General features: G+C 34.0%; 1 protein-coding gene across 8 annotated transcripts in view; it reads right to left on the bottom strand.

Annotated features, from left to right (window-relative positions):
• vvl (ventral veins lacking) overlaps positions 1 to 12,589 on the bottom strand; it is a 241,027-nt gene that overhangs the window by 220,110 nt on the left and 8,328 nt on the right. The window lies entirely within an intron of this gene.

Raw genomic sequence — 12,589 nt, 5'->3', positions numbered from 1 at the left:
AATAGCCATTCGTTTCTGCAATCACCTCCTCGTTTGAATAAAATCTTTTTCCCGCCAGCCATTTCTTCATATTGGGGAACAAATAGTAGTCCGAGGGAGCCAAGTCTGGAGAATAGGGGGGATGTGAAACGAGTTGGAACCCTATTTCCATTAATTTTGCAACCACAACTGCTGAGGTGTGAGCTGGTGCGTTGTCGTGATGGAAAAGGACTTTTTTGTGGGCCAATCGTGGGCGTTTTTCTTGCAGCTCGGTTTTCAAACGGTCCAATAACGATGAATAATATGCACCTGTAATAGTTTTACCCTTTTCCAGATAGTCGATGAGGATTATTCCTTGCGAATCCCAAAAGACAGTCGCCATAATCTTGCCGGCCGAAGGAACGGTCTTCGCCTTTTTTGGCGCAGATTCCCCCTTGGTAACCCATTGTTTAGATTGTTCTTTGGTCTCAGGAGTGTAGTGATGTATCCATGTTTCATCCACAGTGACGAAACGACGCTTAAAGTCCTGCGGATTCTTCTGGAACAGCTGCAAACCGTCCTTGCAACACTTCACACGATTTCCTTTTTGGTCAAGCGTGAGCAATCGCGGCACCCATCTTGCGGATAGCTTTGTCATGTCCAAATGTTGATGCAAAATATTATGTACCCGTTCATTCGAGATGCCCACAGCACTAGCAATCTCACGCACCTTCACTCTTCTGTCATCCATCACCATATCATGGATTTTATCAATGATTTCTGGAGTAGTAACCTCAACAGGGCGTCCAGAACGTTCAACGTCACTTGTGCCCATATGGCCTCTCCGAAAATTTTGAAACCACTTATAAACTGTTCTAATCGAAGGTGCAGAGTCACCATAATGTTTATCAAGCTTCTCTTTAGTCTCCTGAGGCGTTTTGCCTTTCATAAAATAGTGTTTAATCAACACACGAAATTCTTTTTCGTCCATTTTTTGAAAATCACTCGTCTTCCTCGATTCAAACGAATGCCAAACACAAAGAAATAGACCGATCTGGCTGAAACTTGGTGTGTGTTCTTCCAAGAGATGCTACTAACTAAACATAACCTCGATACGCGCCAGTGGTGCTATCTCTCTGACTTTGCACGGACTTTTCAAACGACCCTCGTAAATACATATCTTTTTATTTTCATAATTCTGTAATCGTTTCCATTTATTTAAAAGGCTGTAACATATTTACAAAACTGGTCAAAATAAGTGACGTAAAAAACCAAGTTTTGATCAAGTCTAATTGCATATTGCGGTACATTAGACTCTCTGAGTCGCGGTTTTATCTAACTGCATCCAGCTCTAACAGTCACAAATATTGTACTGGTGCAACTAAGAAATAATCATTTATTTTTAAACAAATATTAGGTTAAACACAAATATATTATGGCAATATCACATATAAAATGAGCCACTTTCAGCTTTTGCGACCATTTCTTTTTACATTTTTGTTTTTGTTTTCTAAAGAAGTTTCAAAATTTTAGATCGGGCGCTTGGAGTGATTTTCTTCAGTTACCTGTGCCTGTTCACTGTTACCGTTAATGAACCATTGTAGTAAATGAATGCTAAAGGATAATGAGTATAAAAGAAAAACATTTTCTCTCACTCTGGACGGAATACATTGATCACTAATCGCTGGAGAAAGGGTTGTCTCAAAAATTCTCCTTTTTTTTTTACGTTACGATTGTTTATGACAGACAACATTCTCTCAATACAAACAGGAGTTCTATCCACAACGTTCACGGACGCTTTTTTTGCAGCAGCCTCTGAAGATGATTGTAAACAATTTAAAGAAGAAAAACAAATTCTCTCCTGGCCAACTCTCTCAGACAAAAATAAAAATTACTATTCATGATCGACTGATCGAGAACTGAGCAACATTTTTATAAATTTAAGTACAAATATTTCCATTAATTTATGTATCGCGTGCTAAAATACATTTCCAACGAATCACATTTTTGTTTTACACTATTTTGCTTACTGCGTCCAAGAGCATAAAGTAAACTAGGGTCTAATTGTCTATTTGCGCGATATGAGGAATTTATTGGCAGCTGATGTAATTTTGGAGAACGGCTTGTACCAAATGAGCTCGATGATACCGCGGGGAGAATTTTTCCCGAAGGAAGACACCTTCTCAGTGTGCAGAAGGCTGTGATATTGAGCACAGCATGCACAGTGAGAACTTTCCTTGAGAAGATGTGGTCAGCTGCAAGAGTCTGCCAGTTTATGGCAAGAAGACCATTTTGGTTTCTTCTCGAAAGCCACGGGGCTTTCTTCTCGCACCTTGCACTACGCGAGAAAATTAGGATAATGGTAGAAAAATAAATATAACAATTTAACACACAAAAAATCAGTTTTAAATAAATCAGAACTCCTGGAAGCGAGCCGAAGAAGCCTATTCCGAATTCTCAGCCGGAAAAGGTTCGTTCTGGAATTCACGCACTTGAATGAATAGCAAAGCGTGGTCATGATCAGCTCTTTTGCAAGGCTGAATTGTAGTAAAAAAACAAAAATTAGTGGTTCAGATAAAAAATTAAGATTTTTGTGAGTGCACTACTATTCGAAATACAAGGAAAATCGTAGTATCCTTTTCATAAAAATGTAATAACTTTCCTTTTGATAATTTTGAAAGGAAACATGCCTGCTAAAAATCTATCGGAAATCCCAAAATTGAATTCTTGCAATTCTTTCATTTGGAAGATCTCTTATCCACACAATATGCCCATTAAGTATAAACATTTTTAGAATAGCAATAAATTCGCTACATGTAATTGTTTAATTTCTAGGGAACTTCAAATCATTTCTATTACAAACAAAGTTAGATTTGGGAAATTAAAAAAAAAATATATATTTATTTATTATATTAAAAATTGTTCTGAGTAAACTCTTTCAGGACTTAACACAAGTATAGCCGCAATTATAGCTTGCAGTTTTATGAAAATCTCATAGTCACGTTCTTTCTGTACTAGTGAAAAATTCATTCAGTAGAATTCTACGTCACGTTGGGAGGTTTCTTTCAAACTAGAATGGAACAAACTCACATAGCACCATTAAATCTAAGTCTCGAGATAGCAAACTGGACTGAAATGCCACTTTGAAGGGCTGCCTCCTCAGCTGGCTCTTCTAGACATGTCTTTTATTGAACTTTTTGGTAAAATATTTCAAATAAACGTTGTAGGACTAGATCAGGAACGGGTTTACGGAAATCCTGGGAGCCATTTTTCGAGAAAAACCCCAACAAGGAAAGAAGTGCTTGCGGTTTACGGATTCTTCATCACTTAAGTCTTTAATTGTAATGTCGTTTCGTTTACGGTTTTATTTAAATTTATATTTTTGTTTGATGACATACAAACATCACGTGCCATTTTCTAAAAACCACTATTTCAGACATTTCTGGTGATAACTTAACAACCACTTAATCTATTGATTACCATATTGAAGTGGGATATTTAATTACTAAACAGCAGTATAAAAAAGTATATATATTACTTCTAATAATGGTATTCGGCGGTTCATCACTCAGCTCCCCTTCGCTGATTGCCCACGTGGCCATCCCTCAACCATCTGGTAAGGTTACGGAAGAACTAAGCTCACAGTTAATACTGGCTGCACGCTTCAATTAAAAAGTAGAGAAGGAATTTAAAACAAAAAAAAAGAGAGACAGAAAAAATAAGTAAAACCTTTCTTGGTTTATATGAAGTAAGGGCAAGACGGTGGAGAACTAAGGTTATAAATATAATTAAAATAAAAATAAAATTATATGCTGGTCGTTTGTAAAAGGCAGAAGCGGAGAAAAGCCGGCCTATGACCGTAATTATCTAAGGAGGTCCCTTATTGTGCAAGAGGGGCTCACAGGACAATGAGCATTGTGGTGACAGCGCACCTAAATCCTAGCGCGCAGATTTAGAAGGACACAATAGGTGTCCCCCTAACCTGGCCTATAACATAATTAACTTGCAACCTTCCAACTTACTCAGGCTGTCTTTTATTTCGTCGGTCTTTCCTTTAAACTTTTAGGACGTAAAATTCGAATTTAACTTAAATTCCAGAATAAATTTATATGTCGACAAAAATGTTGGCCCCATTCATTCTCTGATCATAATAGTTATTTATTTTGAATTATGGTTCGGTGCGCACTGCTGATCCGCCGCCGATTGATTAATCAGTTTGGTACAAAGAATTTGACTTCCACTGTGTTCGTGCACACCACGCACCGACTTGACTGTGTGAGGGAGATCGCATGGTTGGTATGTGGGTTACTTAACATGATAATTAAACTGTTTAACATGTTTGTGAATATATTAAAATTAAGTTAAGTTAATGAAAACCTGGAAGTAAGGTATTGAACTGCGGGGTTCAACAAAACGTTCCAATCTTCATCGAATTCAATCTCTTCAGCCGTTAACTATCGTTAACGCTCCATTTTATGTTTCAATTCTAACCGTCCACACAGGCTTAGAAATTCCATTTTGTAAATCAAGTTGCTCAAACTCGCAATAAAAACTTTCATCAGGACTTACAGATTCTTCCTAATCCTCTAGTCATCTCATCACCTATCAGATCATCCTCTTAGGCGATTAAATTGCCAGTGGCCTCGCAATTTTCTCTCTTCCGAAGAGAGTATTAATTCCTAGAGATTACTCAGGAAGTGTTTCCGCTGCATAACTTCTCCCTTAGATAGTGAATAGTGTCAATATTATTGTCATTGTTACTAATAGCGCTAGCGCTGCTGTAACTTTCAATCAAAATAAAAATAAAATTAATGAAAATGATTAAATACGAGGGTCGTTTGGAAAGTCCGTGCAAAGTCAGAGAGATAACACCACTGGCGCGTATCGAGGTTATGTTTAGTTAGTAGCATCTCTTGGAAGAACATACACCAAGTTTCAGCCAGATCGGTCTATTTCTTTGTGTTTGGCATTCGTTTGAATCGAGGAAGTCGAGTGATTTTCAAAAAATGGACGAAAAAGAATTTCGTGTGTTGATTAAACACTACTTTATGAAAGGCAAAACGCCTCAGGAGACTAAAGAGAAGCTTGATAAACATTATGGTGACTCTGCACCTTCGATTAGAACAGTTTATAAGTGGTTTCAAAATTTTCGGAGTGGCCATATGGGCACAAGTGACGCTGAACGTTCTTGGACGCCCTGTTGAGGTTACTACTCCAGAAATCATTGATAAAATCCATGATATGGTGATGGATGACAGAAGAGTTAAGGTGCGTGAGATTGCTAGTGCTGTGGGCATCTCGAATGAACGGGCACATAATATTTTGCATCAACATTTGGACATGACAAAGCTATCCGCAAGATGGGTGCCGTGATTGCTCACGCTTGACCAAAAACGAAATCGTGTGAAGTGTTGCAAGGACGGTTTGCAGCTGTTCCAGAAAAATCCGCAGGACTTTAAGCGTTGTTTCGTCACAGTGTATGAAACATGGATACATCACTACACTCCTGAGACCAAAGAACAATCTAAACAATGGGTTACCAAGGGGGAATCTGCGCCAAAAAAGGCGAAGACCGTTCATTCGGCCGGAAAGATTATGGCGACTGTCTTTTGGGATTCGCAAGGAATAATCCTCATCGACTATCTGGAAAAGGGTAAAACTATTACAGGTGCATATTATTCATCGTTATTGGACCGTTTGAAAACCGAGCTGCAAGAAAAACGCCCACGATTGGCCCACAAAAAAGTCCTTTTCCATCACGACAACGCACCAGCTCACACCTCAGCAGTTGTGGTCGCAAAATTAATGGAAATAGGGTTCCAACTCGTTTCACATCCCCCCTATTCTCCAGACTTGGCTCCCTTGGACTACTATTTGTTCCCCAATATGAAGAAATGGCTGGCGGGAAAAAGATTTTATTCAAACGAGGAGGTGATTGCAGAAACGAATGGCTATTTTTCAGACTTGGACAAATCCTATTATTCGGAAGGGATCAACAAACTAGAGCAGCGTTGGACGAAGTGTATAAGCGTAAAAGGAGACTATGTTGAAAAATAAAAAAGGTTTACCCCAAAAAATTAAGTAGTTTTTATTTTTGCACGGACTTTTCAAACGATCCTCGTATTTATGGGTTCATTATGCTTCAAGTATGCTTAGAATCGTGAAGTTGGTGTTGCACTTAATACCACTTATTTGGTAATGTTGTATTTAATTTGGCCATGCCACCAGTTTAAACTCGCTCTCCAAAAAAGTACATCTCCAATTTTTCGAATGTAAAACATCACCTATATTCACAGCATTCAGAACCCATGATAGATCCAAGTCCAAATTCGGTCAGAAAAATTAAAAACATGCTTCGTCGGATAAAATAAACGACAGTTATTTATTTTACAACTAAAAAGTAGTGTTTTTTTTAAAATGAGTTCGTATTGATTGACAAAAATATAAAAATACTTGAGTGATCAATATTATATAATTTTGTATTAATATTGGCTGAAATGACAATCTTCTCTCTAACCATAACTCAAAAAATTTGAATTGCTGAAATTTCAACATATTGTATTAAATTTTATGCCACGATAGGAACCATCAATAATTTTTTTGGTAACAATTGTTCAATTGAAAGCACAATTTTAATTAACGATAATTTTCACTTTTATTTCAGTATTTTCTTAAACTATTTTCTCTAAACATCATCACAGATTAAGCTTATTATTTTTATTTGAATCATTTTAGAAGAAAATCCATGTTAGATGAATTCTGAGTTAGTCTTCTCTACGGTATATTAAACAGTTACACCTCCTGTAAAATATTAATAAGAATTAAATGTATTTCCAAAATTCCAGATTTGAAGAAAACAATGTTTTGAAGATGGTAAACGTTCGGGAGTGCCAATTTACGGAACAATTATTCCATGTTTGTGATTCCTCTCATAGCAGCGGCTACAACCATTTTCTCTAAGTACGATACTTGTGTATAAACCGCAAGCTGTACGGCCACAACTTTAATTTGAGAAATCTATCTGAGGAAATCCACTTTCTGAAGAAGTATTCACCGATTTTATTTCTGATTTCATTTTTTAAAAAACTTGAGCAAGATTTTTCTGATTGTACGTGAATGTTATTTCCTTTAAAATATTCTGCTCGCAAAATTACTCACTAACCTAACAAAGAACTTTATTGATGAAATGATCTTTTGTCGAGAAAAAACGAAAATAAATAACATCAAATAATGAAAATTATTGTAACCTACCAAATTTCTTTTTTACCGACGTTTTGGCAAATTTATTGCCTTCTTCAGGTTAATGTGAATTTGTGGAGTAGTAACATCTGTTTAACAACATCCTCATAACTGTTTGACCGCTCCTCAATATCTATTAACAATGGTCGATAACCAAACAAACCATTATTCTTTACTATTTTTATATATCCATGAAATCCAAAATGTACATTCAACTTATCTGAATTCTAACCCTCTGTCTAAAAACAGCATTCCTACAGTATTAAACATGCACTAAGAGTTTAAATTTTATTCAAAACAACAATTAGGTACATTATCGTTAAAAAAATAAAACTTTTCATTAATTATTTATAAATGTTAATTCATATTTTGGTTTTCATTTGCTTACATTAATCCAACTTCCGGCCATTTTACAGCGTTTTACTGCTAAAAATACTATTAGACAATATTGTAACAGTTTTAACATTTACTTCAATATTATTTTTAATTTTGAATTTTGTTATTGTACGTTATGTTTATAATATGTCTCAACGAATAGTCGTATTTAAACGATATTAAGACTATTATATTGTTTGTATCACGAATATTGACATCTCTAAACTAAGTAGCGTTTATTTGGCTCTAATTACAGTTTCCGCGAACCTATTGCTGTAAACTCTGAGATAGAATACAAAACTGCTTCTCATTATAGCAGTTGGAAAAGCACATGTATTTCTCTCTGATTTTTAATGATAGGTTTTAATGGGGAAGGAACATTGTGAAAGAGGTAAAGACGACCATCGTATTAACCTAGTGTGATGACGAATATGGAATATCTAAAAGTTAATTTACGGTAACTCTAATATGCTCTTAATTTTCCCCCTAAAGACCATCTGCTAGAAGTTCTAACTACTTAAATAAAGTTTTGTCTTCTACATCTTTAACATTAGTCCAAGAGAATCGTTTAAAGAACATTCTAATTGTTTAGCGATTAGATAAAAACGCCCTTTCGAAACCTTTGCCCTCTAAACTAGAGCTTAAATGTAAAAACAATAATAGAGTACACTTCAGGATAAGACCATCTTATGTGATTCATTTATTGAAAATAAGAACTAAGCAAAAAACTTTTGAAAGTCAAGCACTAGCTTCCTTTGGAAAGCTTCAAAGTTTAAATGCCCAGAAGACCAAATTTCAAAATTATGGTATTGTATTATTCAGTATTAATATGCAAGTATTGAGTTTAAACTATGTGAAAGAGAGCTACTTGCAAGGACCAAAGAATCTGAACCACAATTTGAAACAATTTAATAAGATGAATCTATGTTCTGGGCAATAACTAATCAATAAGAGAATGTATAACCTACAATTTTGTTCAAAAGAATTACAAAAATATTAAATTATTATTATTTAACCATTATGATCATCTTTACAATATCTTGACTTTTTTAAAAAAAACAAAATTTATCTCGGCCTAACTTTATTGAAATCGAAAATAAATACTTCAGGAGAATATGAAGACTACGTTAATTTCATTTCGTTAATTTCAAAACTTCAACATCTCCCGAGTAATAATTGGTACAGATAATTGGTACCAACCAGATAACACTAAACACTGATAAGACGGTGGACAATTATTTTATTTGTTACAGGCAGCAAATATTTTTTATTGCAACAAAGATAAAAGAATAAAAAGTCAGAATGTCCGATTTACTATGCTAGAAACGCTAAGGCGGGAACGATCTCTTAATGGCTCAAGTCAAGAGTATTTATTTTTTCCTTAGGTCACAGCCACCTTATCTGATGATGGATGCAGTAACGATAGTGCAATTCAGAAGTATTTAAATGAAGAAGAATTAATCATTCATTCTCAGTTGTAGATGCTGTAAATGGTTGTGACATTCAAAATTTTTAGCTTGCAAATAGCAATATAAATGGCGTCTGAAGAGTCGATCTTATAGTCAAAAGGAGAAACAATAATTTTTGAAATTCGATCAAAAATTCCCATTGATTTACCTGACACAGATCATGATTAGAAGTTCTATTGTTTCTGATTCTACACATTTTGGTGTGTCTGTAACTCCGATTACGTTGTAGTAATTATATAAGCTATGATTTACTCTCATTCAGCGTAAAATTCTTATGCTTGCTGTATTAACGGTTCGCTAGCCCTTCAATTAACTTCTAGATTAAAAGATTTAAATTTAATTTTCTAAATTTAAAAGATCAGACAAAGAAGGATAAAATTTTTAAGAAATTTAAATAGGCGAATATTGAAAGTATAAATTGTTTTAATTTGTTTTTTCCTTAAAATTAAAGAAGAGTATAATTTTTAACAATTATTATGGCAATCCCCCTTGCACATATTATGTTAAAGAAATATTTGAAATACTTGTTCGTAAAAAATCGTTCACAGGTGAAGTTCATATCAAAAGGATCAGAAGATCACAAAAGGTAAAGACAAGATAAACTTGGAAGAAGAAAGAACGTGGTAATCATTAATGTCCAACAGGGAACAGGGAAGGTTTCTTTTATTCTGTAGAAGGAGAAAGAAGGACCTCATAACGGCCAGAGATGACCACCTGCACGAGGGTCGTCCCCCTTGTTGAAGTCCACTCCTAGCTGCTGTACATACCCTATCCTTGGTGGTTTCAAAAAAAAAGGGGGAAGATCAATGAAAGGAGAAGATAGGTCTAGCAAGTCCTGACGCAATACAGGTACCACACAAACTAGCTTTCTTTTAAGGCATTTGAATGCTTAGAATATATTTCAAAACTGATAAACGGAAGATAATAAGATACTGAAATTGGATAAGTGTAAGGGATAATGAAAATTCCATGAGCATTTAGCGTTGTTTCAATCGCAGGTATTTAACCTGAACTCGATAAATTAAGTTCTTTGTAGGCATTTTTCTGAGAAAGAAATAAAACGAACGCCTTCTAAGTAATAAGAGGTATTTTTAAGTCCCAGATTTTGGGAATTGTGTATAATCGAAGTGCATGATTTGAAATTTCTCATAAATAACTAGGTCATATTTTTAATAATAAGACTTTGTTTAAATAAATACCTAATTTTATCAGTAGATTAACAACTCATTAAATATGTATCACTTATTTCTTTAGTTTTAACATGAATCTATTAAAATTATTATATGTCTGCTCTAATGAAGTTGCCATTCTCTCTCTTAAGTCAATACCTCAAATACATTCAACAATACGATTTATTTAAATAGCAGATCAGGTAGAATTAAATTGTAACAAGGAGAACACTAATTTTGGAGAAATCAACTCAAATTCTATCGCAGAATTTTGGTTAATAAAATCTGGAAGTAGTAGTCAGTGATTTCTCGTGTTGAGAAATTTTGGATACTTGTGGTCATTTCATTGAAATAGATGGCTTGTATCTATTTAAGTGGCCATGGGGGAATTTGTTATACTTTATTTATTTACTAAAATCTTCTTCTTTATGCCTAAATAATATATATTAATAAATAAGTTTAATTAACATCACTTCTGACAGATAGTGGTGCTGTCAATGGAAAAGCAGTTTAGTCTCCTCCTGCTTTTCGTTATAAGCTTGGTCAATTTTTAAATAAAATATAAAAAACTAGATTTAAAAAAAAATGTTCGTAAAACTGAGTTAAAAAAAATCAACTTTGAAACTGTTTGCAGAGTGAAAATTCTATTTTTTAAGCTGATTTTTAAAAAAGTTACATGTTTTTTTACTATCTTTCTCTTAAATTTTGTAAATTAAGAATTCGGACATCTAATTAGCAGGATTACACAATAGTTTCTGGCATTTTTAAGTAACAATTTTGCGGCCGCTAGTAACGATGTCCACCATTTGTTAAGACTACTGAGCTAAAGCTTTTTAGCCGATGCCGTCGAAACTTTTAAAAGATGAACTTATTATATTTTTGTTTGTCTTTTTTTCTTTTTTCTTTTTTTCTGTATGAAAATAAGTTATATACAATTCATTAATACACTATAAAATGAGCCGTTCACTGCACAACTCGATTAACTCCACAAAACAGAAAGTTAAGAAATGCGATGATATAATGTACATTATTTTTTATAATTCTATTTATAATATTATTTAAAATAAATATGCCGTTATCATTCAAGCGCCTGCTAGTGAATTTGAGTTGAATTATTGCAACGATTTACATCAGAGCACGGAATTAATCAAAATGGCTTCTAAAATAAATTATTTATTATTCAATAGCCAAAAACATGTTGTCGTTTAATGGTGTTAATCTTTATTACTTGGGAAATTTATTATAAATTGATGTGATTGAACCAAGTGCTTTGACACTTAAATTTAGGATATTTCAAAAAGAGGAGTTAATCGAATTGTGCAACAAACGGCTCAAATACCTTAAATTTTTCCTTAAAAAACAAATTATTATGTTGCCTTCTAAAGTTTTGCGGTTTCACATCCCCTGAATACGAAAAAGTTATTTTATAAATTGATCTATGTATATCTGTGTTCTGTACAAAAACTTAATGGCGAAAAATTCCCTTCAACCTCAAAATTTATTATCCAACTGCTATAAGATTTTAGAGCAAACTGTTTAACCGAATGTACAAGTTTAGTGAGTCGATTTTTGAATGTTAGAAGATTACAAGGAGGAGGGCGATTTACCTAAACTTAGTTACTATTGTCTACGTGAAGATGAATTATAAAAAAATATGTTTTAGCAAAATTATTTTGTCCGAATTTTCACGTCAATGTCACTGAAACTGTGAAAACAGTTTCAGATTCCGATATTGGTTACCGCAAGGTACCATTTCAACTTCTGTAAAACGTTAAAGCATTTATAGCTTGTGAATGTTAACTAAGGCCAGATATAAGAATCACTTTTATGAGAAGTTCGACATGATTTGAAACCAATTCGACCAATACATATCTAGAAGCAGGCAAAAAGACTATAAATTCCTTATTATAATCTGCTTAAACAGTAGACTGAAAGTGGATATTGTGTTAGCAATGTTGTGTTAACACTGTGCCTAATTATTATTTCTTTATAAGAAATTATTTCTTTTCAAAATTGAATAGGCAAAAAGCCAGCTCATTTGAAATATCATTAAAATATTAAACTACTTTTATTAGGAACTTTTGTAAGAAAAGATCATTTTTGAGAATCTATGAGAAGGCATCTGAGCTAATTGGCTACTTAATGGTTAGAGGCACAGACTAGAACCTAAAGTACATTTTCTTTTTGCGTACAGGGTTTAATTTCTTCTTGTCTGTGGATCTTGTTTGATAAGTGACATGAGAGAGATCTATTTTTCATAGATATCTGCCTCTACCAAGATTCTGAACGGTAGTTGGGATGTTAAGTCCGAAGAAATAGGCATTAGGGTTCACTTTAACTGATGTAATAAGTTTAATAAAATGCCAGAACGTAAGCAGA

Source organism: Rhodnius prolixus, unplaced genomic scaffold, assembly GCF_049639745.1.
Source record: "Rhodnius prolixus isolate KJV_2025 unplaced genomic scaffold, Rpr scaffold_1, whole genome shotgun sequence".
Taxonomy (NCBI): domain Eukaryota; kingdom Metazoa; phylum Arthropoda; class Insecta; order Hemiptera; family Reduviidae; genus Rhodnius; species Rhodnius prolixus.
This window is presented reverse-complemented; position numbering and strand designations above follow the sequence as displayed.